Here is a 13,924-nt window from a genome sequence, read left to right as displayed (position 1 = left end):
CGCCATTCTGTTGCTTTACTGCTTGTGGAGCACTTGACGGTGGCGACATTAAATTTAAATATAGACGCAAGTGTAAACCACCATTTCCTTGACTGTTTCAAATGCGACACATGAGCATAGTATACTCAGAGTTGACGCAATGACTGTCTAATTTCATTCAACGATCGTCATCGTCACACTTTATCTTCCTCCCTGTTGTCGCTGACTATATTTAGACTTTTATATAATGTGTGTTATCGTGTTGGGAGAAAATCTTTTGTTTAATCATAATTCAGAAACGGTTGGCACATTCCGCTAACTCAAACAACAGCAACGACAACAAGAATCTAATCTCGCTTTTAAACCTTGGTAATAAAATTTGACACAAGCGCTAATATACAAATTTATCTGTAGAAATGATTCTATCACAGAGAACAAATAGACAAACTGAAATTCATACTTACTAATGGCTGAGAAAGGCCTGAGCCCAGGCTCGAACCCTGAACCTCTTGACTGTGAGGCACATCTGCTAACCACCACCAGTTTTTTTAATGCAAATTAAATAGTTAAAAAAATGATACATTTTTAAGTTGTACAAGTCAACTAATATTTTTTGTCCCTTATATTGTCCCCTAACCTAAAGATATAAGTTAAAAAAATTAATAATTTTGGAGCCACCAACTTTCTTGCTTTGTTATGCTAACTAATATTGTTGCCATAAATGTTAATAATATATATCTCTCAAAGTTGTTCCAACTTAAATGACTCTTTAAATACCCCCAAAAATACAAGTTGTGATTTTTTACAGGGTCGTGTATCTATTACATTTTCTGCACTTGTAAATTTACTAGAGGTCATTCAATCGCCCAGTACCAGATGAAAGATTCCTAACTTTGCAAATAATTCTGTGTGATACGATACAAGATGTGAAAGGCCAACATTCTTTGAGGTAAATTCACGAAAATGATATGCTGAATTTGAGCTTGCCTCAAAGCGGATATATGCTTGAACAAACACAAAGACCTTCTCAGATTCAAAGGTTGCAACTATGGAGGAGGAGAACTGCCGCTTTGACTTTGCGTCACCTCAAAAAAATCACATAAATATTCTTAAAAAAAAAAAGATGTTCCACCTTTTTCCCCTCTGTGATACCAGAAAAAAAATCTTGTATGTTACAGGTTGTAGTTGCTTATTTTACCAGCATCATTCTGTCCAAAAACAAATTTAGATTTTTAGTGTCCATTTGATGCTTGAACTTTTGCATAAACTCATGCAGGAAGGATTAAAAAAAAGGACGTTGTCTCTCGAGGCAAATATTGTACTCCCATGGAATTATTTATTAGCGACTTAGCCTATAAATCTTACCCATATGTCTTCTGCTGTCATATTATCTCTCTCTCTCTCTCTCTCTCTCTCTCTCTCTCTCTCTGTATGTATATACGTTAACCCATGTATAGAACGCATCGCTTTTTAAATTACATTGCAGCCTATTTTTCTGTCAAGAAATATGTGTTTTCCTAATCTAACACTTGCACCAGGCAATCATGCGGGTGTATGGTGAGTGCAAGAAGAGGAAAGGAAAAGCTTCATAAAATGCAGAAGCATCAGCTCCACTGTCAAAGCAGCAGCAGCTAATCGAAATTGATCCTCACGTAGCAGAAGCACTCAGGAAATCCATCCATTGATAAACACTTTCTTGAGAAAGTCACGCTGCGGCACCGGCCGCGGTTTTTCATTTCCATTTGTGAAAATGAGCCGGCAATTTATTTCTAATTCTAAAATGGTTGCAATGGGCCAAACACAATAGCGTTTGCGTTGCTCCCTCAATATGATTTATGGGACAGAATCTCTGTATATTTCTTTGGCGATAATAACAAAATACAGCAATAAATCTGGAAATGTCAGGCAATTTTGTTATCACCTTGTTGGAATACGTGAATTCATGAAGAGAGGGGGAGAGAGGGGGGGAGGGGGACGGCAAGAGGGGGAGAAGGTCTTAGCTTGCTAAAAGCCATCAGAAAATAAGTCATGGAACTGATTGACACTACAAGAAAACAATTTTGCCATAATAACATTATTCTGTTTTTCAGTGATTTATGTTTGTCTTCTTGCCCTTTATGTTTTTTTTTTTTTTGCACACTTTGTTACAACTGTGGTATTTGTTCAAGTGCTATATAAATAAGCATAATAAGATCTTGATTTGGATAGCCAGATTATTTTGGTCCGGATTAAAAAATTGTGTGCACTTGTCAATCGTGCAGTATCCCACTTTGCAATTAGCCATTACGTATGATTAGTGTAATTGTGCAATTATTGTCCCCCTCTGCTGTTAGCCAGAACTTCTTGAAGGGTCACGGCTATTCATCAGATCCAGCGCATGCTGTCATCAGTAATCACTTGGGATGAATGTAGCCCACATACGGAGTCTTGTACTGGACATGCTTGTCATCCTTGCAAAGGTCAGTAGAACCACGCAACAACCCCAACACACACACATACACACACACACATTGGATGGCGGCTCACGAGGTAGGAGGCTGCTATGGAGATCACTAGCTCATTTGTCTCTTTATCAGACTGCGCCTCTTCTCTCCAGAGGAGGTGTCTGTTTGAAGAATGTGCCACGGTCGGGAGGATGAATTTGCATGATGAACTGAGGCCTTTATTTATTTATTTATTTTCCATCCGCCGGCACCCCACTATCATCACCATTTCTCAGATTGATTCCCATTATACGCAGGGGCAGCCGTAGAGTCGCTGCCTGTTAAAGGCAACGTCTTAGATAATGATTGCGCCTCTTAAGATGTCGCTGGAGAAAAAAAACAAAGATTTGTTACACTTTGACAAAGATGCAAACATAAATTGGCCACGTAGCGACATAAAGCACGCCGGCTTAAGATGCGATGCGCATTAGCTCGACTATTCATAGGCAATCTCCATAAAATGCCGAGCAAGAACTGAAGAATATGATACAAGAGGACTAAGTGAGCGAGAGGCAATCTGATTATGGCGATCAGACTTCTTTACACTTTGTCATACGGTGAATGCATGGAGCAGTTTCCCTCTCTGGTAATCATTTCCCGATTGGTCCATTGGAAATGCTTAAGCGAGAGACGCGCGCTGTCATTTTGGTCGATGACAACGCCTGGGCATTTTCAACCTCCCCTCAGCTGCCTTCGAGATGAAAGCGTCGGAGCTGTGAGATAATCTTAAGACAAAGAATGACTTTGTCATCGGCATGGCAACAATACGTTGGGAGCAGCGGGATAACTACAGCCTCATTTGGAGGCGCCGTACGCTGGTTGCTTGCAGCAGTAAATATTACAAGCACTCCAAAGGCATTTACTTGACAGTAGTGCTGTACATGTGTTGCCTGCTGAGGGATGAAAGAGGCAGCGAGCCCATTACGGCCATCTGACGAGAGCATTGATTTGGACCGAACTGCGCCGACGTGGTCGAAGATGTAAACATGTCCCGACACATTTTGCAGGGAGTGTTCTTCCAGCAATCGAAAGTTTGCTGGTTCAAGTTGGTTTAACAACTCTCTGGCTTAGTTGTCAAAGTATCCTTAAGGGTATGATTGGGAACGTCCACAAAACAGAATTACTGTGGTTAATTCACAGTGTTGAGGCAATTTGAGGGAAAATCTTTGGGATGAACCAAGCTAGCCTAGCACCGCCATTTTGCAAGACTGCAAACTAAAGCCATTTGGTTTCCTTGACCACATTTTGAAAGAAATGCGGGGACGCCATTGAAGCAAAGTGCGATGTGTCAAAAAAAAAAAATCTTTTAATACATTTGTTCCATTAGAAATATTATGGACAATGTGTTCCCTGAGCAGAGTGACAGATCCAATCTGACTCCCACTGTGAGGACTTCAGTACCCCCTTTAAGTATCAATCCAATTCTTCCCAAGATTTCTATTGGACCAACACATTTGGACATTCAAATGCACCTCTGCTTCTGCAGATTGAGGACGAGATTCCCCTCTCACCATCACGTCGTCCTTCTACCGTGCCACCATTACGAGTGTCATCACTGGCTGTGTGTTACGGACGCTGCACTGCCTCCCGCTGAAAAGCTCGGAATGAATACAGCCCCAACCATCATCTCGCGGCCCTTCTGCCCTCCCTCGCGGCCATTTTCAACACCAGCCTCATCATCAGAACTATCAGTATTGCCGGTTACATTTTCCACTCCCGATTCACCGTTCTGCCTTCGGGGAGAAGATACCGGAGCCTCGGGGCCAACTCCACAAGACTCGGGAACATCTTCATACGTCAGACTGTCAGGATGTTGAACTCTGTCTACACCCTCCTGCCTCTGCTGCCCTCACCCCGACCTGTAACTAATCCATGTACACAAAAAGACTGCCTCTGCTGTTTTGCCATAGCCTCATTAAATCCACCGTCCATTACAGTGTTTCCCCGCGTCTAATGAGCCAAGGCACATTGACTATTTTACATTTGACAAATTTTATGACAGAACCCCCATCAAAAATGGCTTGCATGACTTTTATTTATATTAATATATTTATAGGTATTTTATTATATTTATATATATATTTATATACATTATATTATATACAGTATATGTTTTATTTTTTATTAATTAAGTTATTTATTTTGATATTTCGAAAGGACAACATTATTTGTACAGCACCGTCACAAAGACTTATTTACACTGTCACCAATTTTGAGTGTTTAAATGAACAAAAACACATTAATTGAGCAAAATATTTACTTTTAGGAGCAATTAAAATTAAATAATACCTATCGCCTGCACCCGGTGAGCTTTCGCAGCTGTGCTTCCGTGCGGCGGTTTCAATTCAACGCTCTATTAAATCCCAAATTTTCTCTTGACAGTCTTTTTGCACTTTTTTTTTTTGTTTTCCAGCCGTAAACACCTGCACCACTGTCTCCAACTGCCGTGTATCTCTTAATGAGGAGTCCAACTTGATGCTTTCATCATGAGCACTGAAAACAGTATCAAGGTGCTTTGTCCCCAGAGTTAGTTTCTTTGTCCAGCGGTTTGCTCGGCTTTAGTGCTCATATAAGAATTCTAAGCTATTATGTGGCACAGGGTGGGATCAAAATGCTTTGGTGATCTGATCAGACAAGACAAACACAAGGCAAACAAAAGCAGCTTCACCTCACAGGGAGATGTGTTTGATTTTCTTTTGGTTCTGATCTTGTCACAAAGTATTTTTGCCCATCACATTCTGGTTTTCCTTTCATTAAAACAAATAGATGCTCCGATTTATTTTTTTCCTGAAGTTGGCAGCTTTCTGCTCTCATAGAATAGTTTTCTACTTGCCACTTTACACCAGTGGACCTGCCAAATGGAGAAAAACGGAGAAATTAACACAGTGGAGGCAAATGATCTCAAAAGAATAGCTCCTGTTGTTTCATTTCTATTTTACCAACTACTGCCTCATTGTACCCAATTAAAATGTTCATCATAGCACTGGCACATTATGCGCCTGCATTACAGAAATATCCGAATGAACCGACAACTGTGGGAAAGTGAAGCAAATGAGCAGACATATATTACCGCACATTAGCATTCATCGCTAGCGCAATTGTATGCAAATTTTGTCATGTATACAAATAACCTAATTGTGTTTACATCTGAAATAGTGTCACGATTTTCTGCAGCTGCAAATGACCGTCTTCCTACAGTCCCTATGAAACATTTTTTGCATTTTTTTGCATTGATCCTCGCACAATAAAGCTGCGCAAGCTCTGATAGCATTTTTTTAATTTGCCATCCCCTCTTTTCAAACAACGCTATCATTTTATTGACACTGCAGCAGAGCCATAGATAACTATTGCCTTTCCCCTTTTGCAATGCAGCTGTACCTTTTCTGAACGTCTTATTAACCTCATTGTGTGAACCCTACCTCAAACTGAAGTTAACTAAGACATTAATTGTACTCACACTTTGCCCAGAGATGCAGCCCGCACATTTCTATTATTTATGTTGCTTATATTTGAAATTCCCTTTGATGGAAGCAATCGATGTGCACTTTCTCGTGGATTAAAGACGGCGAAGAAAGAGGCTGAAAATTGGCAGTCTTAAATCGTATTTAAGGCGATTGTGTCTGAACAAAGAATCAAAGAAAATAATCTGTGGTGTGTTCAGAGTGAAACGAATGTGTGCTGACTATGTTCTGATGTACGTGCACGCTTTCACTCTGCTGCATTCCCAACCTGCAATCTTTTACCCAGCTGAGGTCAGTCTCATAAATCGATTTTAACCTACCGAGTTGTTTTTGATACTATATGCAGTACACTAAACAAACAAGATAAGAAAAAAATACATTATAGAATCAGTCAATAATCCCACCGACTACTCCTTGCTTTTAACCTGGCAGCTTCTTGGAGTTCAACAAAATGCGAAACAACCCCCCACTGATGTCTTCGCTCCTATTTTACTCGTGAGGGCAAAACGCGCCCAAAAGAGGATTTAAAATAATTGCAGTCACGTTCATTTTTTTTTTTAATAACATTTGGAGCCTGTAGCATTGTACAAGTGCAACTACTCTCTCATGTGGTCTATGGTTTCTGAGGAGCCAGACTAGAAGTGAAGCCATGAAAGATTCTCTTTTATTTTCCCTTTGCAACTAAAATATTGTGTTCGGTTCATTTTTGAACACCTCTATCCGAGTCTCACCCTCTCTTCCATACTGATCATCTCATGTCGCTCGCAATTATTGATGATTCTTCTAATGCAGTCCCTCCTGTAGCCAAGATTAAATGACTTGAGACAAAAAATAATAATTTGAAGTCAATCCAAGAGATTTGGTAGAGCTTTTCTTTCGTTGCTTCTCAGACTGTGCTAATGGTACAAAGTCATAATTCAAATTATATTGACGGAAGGTAAATATTTTAGAAGTTGTCGCACAGCTTGCGAATTATTTGTCTAATTTAAATGAGATTATCAGATAACATTACTTTAGGGAAACAAAGACTCTCTGTGACTCTTTGCTTCAGGCTGTTTATGTTTCACTCTCAGTTGGAAACTCAAAACCGCTCAACCAAATCATACAATTCGTTTCCACCACTCCGCTAGCTCAACGTTAACATTTTATGGTATTGTAAACCACCGAATCACAAACATACAATTCAATAACATCTTTTACTGGATGCAAGAGTAGAGGCTCCATCAAACAGGTCGGCTGGGATTAGCCGTGATGTCCTCAACGTTTTGCATCCGAAGCTGTAATCTCCTTTATGACATACCGCTGGAAAAAAAAAAAAAAAATCTCAACACATTACAGTAATACCTAGTAGAGCATTTGTAACAACCACATGATGTGCTGTTATTAGAGCACCTGAATGGCAACATTATCTGTTCAGGAGATAAGTGTGCCACGTGTTTACCACCATTGCATCCTTTCTCCTATTTGAACATACCAGTATAGGCAACTTCAGGTGGCTTTGCCCTGCTAATCCACATATTAGTGACACTTCATTTGAGCTCCTCTCACTAATCTCAGGTAGCAGTTACACTTAATGATTCTGCGCTAGCCTCATTTTGCATAAGTAAATGGGAAAAGGGAAATGAGACAAAGAGGACGCCGGGAAAGAGGAGGGAGATGTGGTGAGCAGCCAGGCCAGCTGGACATTCTTAGCAGGGAAACACTGCCATCTGTTGATGCTACTATGGGCAAGGTGAATATTTCATCTCCTCCTTATATATTCCATATATACATTGATTCTCTGACTTCCTTTGAAATAATTTTTTTCTAAATTACATTTATCACTTCTGAGAATAAAAAGGGAAAACAAAAGACAGAAAATGAGTCACCGATGAATCTAATTGAACATTCCCTTAGCCAAGCAAAGGCAGAAGGAGGGGGAGGAAAACAAACAATCCAGAAATGTTGATTTGGAAGAGACACTTCAGAGGACAGATTAGACTATCTAATTATCATCTTTGCCTTCGGACGATGCCTTTGATGTGAATGTGACTGCCAAGATTTTCCCTTCACTCTGTAAATAATGAGAATTCTAATTAAGGGATGTAATAATCAGGGGGCTAATGGCCCCGCTTTGCTTGTTATGAGATGCTTATATCTGGAGGGGGGTGCAGTGGGGGGGGGTGGACAGCGGACTTTGGGAAGGGCACGCTAAAGTCTTGTTTATTGTATTTGTTTTTTTCCCCCCCAAAGGAATTAGGAATGAGAAAAATTTCCTGGCAGGCTTGCTTTTAAGTTGTCACTATCTATCGAAAGGGCTGTCAGTCATTTTGGCTATCAAATAAGAAGTCGGTCACTGTAGATTTTCAATAAGTAGATTACGGAGTTGCGCTTGCACTCCGACAAGCTACTAAAATGGGATAACGTCGGCGCGTTTCTCCGCGACCTTGTGTCGCCGACATCATCAGCAGTCGTTGAACAAGGATGAGCAATTTTCAAAAAGAAATGTCACGTTTTAACCATAGTTGTTTTCTCCTTTCATAGAGGAAGTTTGTTTGTTCCAGCTAACATAATTCACATGGCTTGTTGAGCCAAAGCAGGCATGCTCGGATGATAAATGGGGAAAAACGCTATCGATGTAACTCCTGTAAGTACTGCTGTGCTTATCCAAGAGGCTTCTTCACCGACTTGTAGTGGGGGCTACGAACCACTTGGAAGTCGAGTGAATTCATCAAGTGAACTAAATGAATTAACCTTGAATCTATTAAGCGCAAGACCTCATTGATCCTTGCGGCGCACAGTGGTGAATCCTCTGCAACGCAATACATGGTTGGAGTTGAAGAAAAAATATATATCTACTTGTTCATGTTAGTTCTGGAATCAAAGAGCAGGTTTAACATCAATACTGCATAACTCTAAAGGGGATTTAATAGAATAAAAACCATCAAATATTCTGTCACAATGTTTTATACCAAAAGTGTGTGGCCAAGAACATCACCATGACAACGCTCCTGAGTATCTGTAAGTTCATGGCCAACACTAAACAATCTCCCTACTCACCTAACGTATATTTTTCCCCTCTTTCGAAAGCTCAAGCAAGTCCTCAAAAGGACCCATTTAAAGACGTGGATTGGATCAAGATGACCGTGACAACAAAGTTGCGGCGAATGCTGCGAGGATACCTCTGGCGACTTATGAAGCTCTGATGAAGGGCTTGAGGCAACGCTGGAAAATATCGGTAGCTATATAAAACATTGACACTTGAGATGCAGTTTGGACATTTTTACTTGGGAGTGAAGTAGGTTAGACATTTAGGGCGGTGTGTTGAGTTATTTTGAGTGGACAGTAAATTTACTCTGAGCGCAAGTTGTACTCTGACTGCGTTTTTACATTCAGCATTGCAACACGAAACAAAGTGATGCTTCAAATTTGCTTCGTGAACCAGATATTTTTGGACTCTAGATAGCACTGTTGATTCAAATTGCAAGTCATTGTGCTTCCAGCAAAATGTTGAACAGTGCCATCTAGAGGAGTCAAAAACAACTAGTTCATGAAGCATATTTGAAGCTTCGTTTTCCCATCGCCCATTTCTGCTTCCTTTATAACAGAATTTAATCATTTTCTTGCACCGACATGTACTTTTGAAAATATATACTGCTTGACTTTGAATGTTTTCATAAAAAGGATTCCAAACTGAATGACTAATAATAGCAAAATATATTCAGTTCCTGTCCGATGTGCGATATGAAAACCTCATCTGGTATGCGTGTGCTCGATGCAGCACGCTACAATGTATACAAGTTAGTGGCTTGACACAAAGGCCCGCACACACTCGCAAGACTTTGTTTTATTCATGAACTCTTGTTGGTCATCGCTCATTACACAAGCGATCACGGCTCCCCTGTTGTTCATGTACTCCCATTTTAAACAAGTTGTCTTTTTGTGTTGGGATTCATTGCCGAGACTCGCAATGTTTTACAATCAACACCTCATAAAGAGTGAATTTAGAAACATCACAAATCTGCCTGCTTTGTATACAAAACGAAACGCAGAGTGGCGGCAGATCCTTGCTGATTTGGACTTATTTTTCTGCTTACAAGAAGCTTTAGTCTCCCATTACTTCAACTTGTACTAATGTTTTCTTCAGCAGCAGCCTCTTCATCTTGATAAAATCCTTGACTGGTAGCCACTTTCCCAAATGGAGGAAAACAGGAGGGTCACAAATAGTTTCTGTTGTTCCTTAAAACACAACTTACATTCATCCTGTTACCTCTAATGCACCATCAAAGTCTAAAAAACATCCACTTGGAAAATAAGCAGACCAATTCAAAAGTTTACTCACCACTGCGCCGTTCGTTTGCGCTGATCCCAATTTTACAGACAGCTGCCTGCAGGTTGTGACATTTTAGTGACACAAGATGATCTCAAGCTCCCAGATGCTAGTTTTCCGTGCGGCTGTGGAAAACAATGTATGAATGTGTTGCCATGGGTGTGCTGCAGGTGTTCATTTCGGGCTGAAATGGCGAACGGAGCAGCCGTGCTGTCATTGTTACGGCGCTTAAAAATTGCAGCGACAACTCTTTCTCTCAGGCTGTTGTCACCTTTTTTTGAAGTCAACAACGAATGTTTCCACATGGGGTGAAGGGTGTCATTTAAAATGGCTTCACAGCTTATTAGCAAGACAGACGTCCGGCAGTGACACCTGTCAAAACACGAGGTGAGGAGGTGGACATTGTAGGATTTTTTTTTTTGAAGTAGCCCGAGGGTCCATTTTGACGATGGGGCTGGATAAAATTAATGCAATATTTTTTAAAATAGTGTTTTGTTCTCTTGGGTCAGCTTGGAGTAAAATTTGCCTCCAGCTCCGACACCTCATGTATAGACAAGTTGTATATAAGCAAGTTAGTCCGGTTCAACTATTTTAATGTGTAATCTTTGTTTTCATTGCTATGCTGTTAATTATCTGTCAAATTAATTCCAGTGAAGTAAGAAGACTAAGAACCTAGAACAATATTTGCCTTCCGATGTGAAATTAAACAGATGTCTGACTGAGCTTGCTATAAGATTTTAATTTACATGCAGTTATTTCACATTTTAATCAAATATACCTAAGGTACTTTTAGGTTAATAACAGCTTAATATTAAAGTCAATTGATCTACTTGAAATGAATAATTCCCCGAGCAAATGGTGAAATTAAATTAAGCCGACTATGATACAGTCTGGCTTTGAGTACACAAGAGAAGCAAGAATATTTTTAAATCCACCAAACGGAATTTCAGCTGGACTTTCTAATTGCATTGGAAGACGACGACTCCATCCTTGATAGGATTAACCATCAAATGCTCAAAAGAGTCATCCATTTTTCTGTCCCGCTCTCCTGCAGGGCCATGATTGGATAAAAGGCTAAAAAAAAAAAAAAAGAGTTTCCCGCCCTGTTGTCATTACCAGTCCAGCATGGACAGATCTATTTTTAATTCCTATAATGAACACGGATCAAATTAAAGTTGGTTAATTCTGCCTTGATCCCACTTGAAAGCTGCACAGAGGTTTTCCTCCAGTGTAAGGAGGGAGAGGAGCATCTAATGTGTGTGTGTTTTTTTAATGTACTTTAATTATAGCACAGAGACCTTTGAAGAGTGTGTGGAATGAAGCGGAGAGTACAGTAATATCATAATTTCATTTTTTTGCCGCATTGATTGTACTGTCCGAATGATTGTGCTGTAGAGAAATTACGACAACAGTTAGCATTTTTATCTTTACAGAGAGCAGATGAAAATGAAAGAAAGTGAACTCCGTTAAAGCTCCCACTCAACGCCAACGTGCGGGAGCGCAGACACTCGACACTTTGCCCTCAGTGAAGTTAGTTCACCGAGGCGGCGAACTAAAAGAATAAAGAAGAAGCTCAGACTCACAAAGCAGACAAGAAAAAAGGAGGCAGGAATTGGGGGAAATCGGGGAGGGGCGCTGATGTGAAAGCTCACGCTGATACCCCAAATAATCAGCCGAAACCAGTCTGTGATGCTTAGGAGGGGGGCTCGCGCATACAAGAAAATGTGAGACAAGGATTGCACGGGTTGGAGAATTATACTCTCCACCACCATGTGAATTTCAAAAACGAGAAAGATGAGGAGACAGTCAGGAAGTTCACAAAAGGACATCATATTGGGCTGAGGTTATTTCATAGATGGAAGTGGTCATCTTGGACCGATGTGGTTACACTCGGGATTAGTTGCCAGTCAATCTCGGCACTGATATATAGACAAGCCGTTCAAATTCACACTTGCAGACATAAAAAGACGACTTTGGGGCATGTTGTAGTCAAGGGTGTAGTTAGAAAGGGGCGTCTGCGCCGTTGTGGGGTGCCCCTTATTCCCTTTTATTTCAATGGGGATAAGGCACATGGTCCACATGGTGGAAGTAAAATGGACTCGCTGGAGTCTGTGTAAGAGGTCAAGGTACGCAAAGTACCGTATTTCCTGGAGTATAAGTCACAGGTTTTTTCATAGTTTGGCCGGGGGTGCGACTTATACTCAGGCAATTATGCCGCACACAGGAAAAGGGTATTGATTCCAACCTCAAACTTCAGAAGTGTGAATACTGCTTGAAGTTAATCCAAACCCGCAATTTTCTCCATTTCCCTCACGTTCGTCTTGCTCTTTCTTCATTGTATTGTGTCGGTGTGTTTACAACTTGTTCCTGTCTTGCATAGCTCCATTCATGAGCTTGTTACCATTTGACGAATGGCACGGCTATCATATTCAAAGAAGAAATTGACTTTTACCTGTGAGCATATTTTACGAAATAGATTTTAATAAGGTCAGATTACCTATAAAGGCACAAAAGACAACAATCGTAAAGGTCACAGACATGGGGAGCGAGGTCTCAGCATGCAGCTCAGTAGGACACAAGCAGAATAATATGACATTGGCGACAATGAGGAACAAGAACACTGAGTCACCAAAAGTCTGGGCAATTATTTTGAATGAATTGAAAGACTGTGAGTCAGCGCTAAAAGGGGTACACACTGTTGCTTTGGATTTTTTTTTTTTGCCCCCAAGAACTTTTTACTTATCATTTTTCAAAATTGAGGACTATCTGTTGTCTGTACTTGTGTTTTGGATTTAGGGCCTTGAAGAAAATAATGCGATATTTATTTACTCAGCCCTTTTAAATCCCTTGATGGATTTTATTATTTGTCATTTATTCTAGAATATTTTTATTTATTTTTTTACATCATATATATATATATAGTATATTTAGAATTATTTTTTTCTTTTTTCTTTCATTGACGAAAGCTGCGTAAAAATACAATTTAGCTCATTTAGCTAACAGAAGCAGTCAAGAGGACTGGCATAAGTATTTTCCTCAAGACTGAAATTTGTCTTGAATAAATTCTCACTGATGAGCTTTCATCAAAGAGAAATTTCAAGCTTGTTAAAAAACATTGCGAGACCGCTCGGCTCAAAACGTGGAGACTATGATGAGGCTTTGCATACTTACTACAAGGTTGAAGTGTCGGGGTGAAAATGTAAACACACTAAAATACTTCCTCGTTTATTGCTTCTCTCCGGAGATCATGCTACCTAACAAAAGCGAGCAATCAGTTGAAAGGCCGTCGCCAAAGAGGCCCTGACAGCCTGCACCAATCCAACGCGTTATCATGAGCTCCAGCGGCATCCGCTGGCTGGCATAACCATCGCACAGTCCCAACATGGCTGGTTGAAGAGGAGAGATAGGCTGCTCTGATAGAGCCCCGGGCGAAAGACGTGTTGCATGCTGTTGTCTTAGTTCTGCATCAGAGAACTGAAAGCACCCCCCCTTCCCAATTACCTCGCTGTCTCTCACGTCCTGCCAGTTCGTTTATCCAGTCAAACATGCAAAGTATGTTCACTGGGTTAAAAAGTGCAGCCTGGCAGATGCCGTCCTGCATCCATATGTTATGGGGATTTTTTGGCATCTGGTGGACTGTGATAATGGACAATTGGGATTGAAGTATAGAAAGTGCAAAAGTGATTGAGACA

The 13,924-nt window shown here is 40.4% G+C and overlaps 2 long non-coding RNA genes across 2 annotated transcripts; one reads left to right on the top strand and one right to left on the bottom strand.

Moving 5' to 3' along the window:
• The first annotated feature begins 2,110 nt into the window (after positions 1–2,110).
• Positions 2,111–9,922, top strand: LOC125967556 (uncharacterized). The gene is made up of 2 exons (XR_007480785.1): positions 2,111–2,438; positions 8,993–9,922. It is a non-coding gene; the product is annotated as an uncharacterized lncRNA (long non-coding RNA).
• LOC125967557 (uncharacterized) lies at positions 7,106–9,090 on the bottom strand. Its single transcript, XR_007480786.1, has 2 exons — positions 8,963–9,090; positions 7,106–7,225 (listed from the first exon to the last, which is right to left on the bottom strand). It is a non-coding gene; the product is annotated as an uncharacterized lncRNA (long non-coding RNA).
• Positions 9,923–13,924: the final 4,002 nt, after the last annotated feature.

The sequence above is a fragment of the Syngnathus scovelli genome, chromosome 4 (assembly GCF_024217435.2).
Source record: "Syngnathus scovelli strain Florida chromosome 4, RoL_Ssco_1.2, whole genome shotgun sequence".
NCBI classification, from domain to species: Eukaryota; Metazoa; Chordata; class Actinopteri; order Syngnathiformes; family Syngnathidae; genus Syngnathus; species Syngnathus scovelli.
Note: the sequence above shows the minus strand (reverse complement) of the source record. Positions and strands in the feature narration are given on the sequence as shown.